The sequence below is a fragment of the Oratosquilla oratoria genome, unplaced genomic scaffold (assembly GCF_046742065.1).
Source record: "Oratosquilla oratoria isolate Oo_2021 unplaced genomic scaffold, ASM4674206v1 SCAFFOLD45, whole genome shotgun sequence".
In the NCBI taxonomy this organism is placed as follows: Eukaryota; Metazoa; Arthropoda; class Malacostraca; order Stomatopoda; family Squillidae; genus Oratosquilla; species Oratosquilla oratoria.
The window spans coordinates 3,929,701-3,931,179 of NW_027467710.1; positions in this window are offsets into that span (position 1 = coordinate 3,929,701).

Sequence of the window (1,479 nt, forward strand, 5' to 3'; positions counted from 1 at the left end):
GGCGACATAACGCATCCTTGACAAAGTCCCACCTTTACTTCAAACCACTCACTCTCTCCATTTCTAATCCTAACACATGCTCTACTACTCTCATAAAAACTCTTGACAGCTCCCAAAAGCTTTCCTCCTATCCCATAAATCTGCATAACCTCCCACAGTGCCTTTCTGTCTACCCTATCATAAGCCTTTTCCAGATCCATAAAAAGCCCAAAAAACATCCTTCCCCTTTCCTATAGCTTTCTCACATATCTGTCTTACCACAAAGATCTGATCTACACAACCTCTACCCGTCCTAAATCCACACTGTTCCTCACCAATTACTCCCTCTGTTCCTCTCCTAATCCTCTCAATTAAGATCCTCCCATAAGCCTTCCCTACTACACTCAACAGGCTAATCCCTCTGAAATTACTACATTCACACTTGTCCCCTTTTCCCTTGTAAAGAGGAACTATACAGGCACTACTCCAGTCCTCCGGTACTCTACCCTCTCTCCAGCAAACATTAAATAACCTCACCAACCAGTCCACCATCACTGCACCTCCCTTTTTCAGACATTCTGCATGACATCCATCCAGACCAGGTGCCTTACCTGCTTTCATCATCTTTACAGCTGCCTTCACCTCATCCTTCCTTATTTCTCCTCCATTCTCCTCACTCATCACTCTCATTTTCTTCGCATTTCCCACTACAGCTATCTTTCCTTCCCTATCCTCCTTCACATTCAGCAACTCCCTAAAATATTCTGCCCATCTTCCCCTCACTGCCATCTCTTCCATTATCAACTCTCCATCTGTACCTTTTACCTTTTCTTCCCTACTTGATTCGCCTCCTCTTCCTCTCTTAATTTCTTTCCAAAACATCTTTTTATTACTTTCAAAATTTTCTGTCATACTCCTACCCCATTTCACATCTGCTCTCCTCTTTGCCTCCTTTACCTTTTGCTTTACTTCTCTTTTCTTTTCTTTGTACGTCTCATATGACTCCCCTGTCCTCTTTTGTAACCAATCTGTGAATGCTTGCTTCTTCTCTTCTACAGCCTTCTTTGTTTCCTCATCCCACCATTCACTACCCTTTCTTCTATTTCCCCCTGTCCTTCTTGTTCCACACACCATCCTTGCACACTTTAAGACTCCCTCCTTGAACCATCCCCATTCCTCCTCCACACCCATCTCTGCTCTATCCTTTACTCCCTCCCACTCCTCCTTCAGCTTCTTTTCGTACTCCTTCTCCTTTTCCTTTTCATTCAAGGAGTTCACTCTAAGAACCTCCCTACCTTTTGTCCCTTTCCTCCTTCTCCATCTATCCTCCACTCTCAGCTTACCTTCCACCAAAAAATGATCTGATATTCCCCCACCCTCTCCCCTTAGCACATGTACATCCTTAACTCTTCCTATCATAATCCTATTTACCACTACATATATATATATATGTACATTATATATGTATACATATATATATATATATATATATATATATAC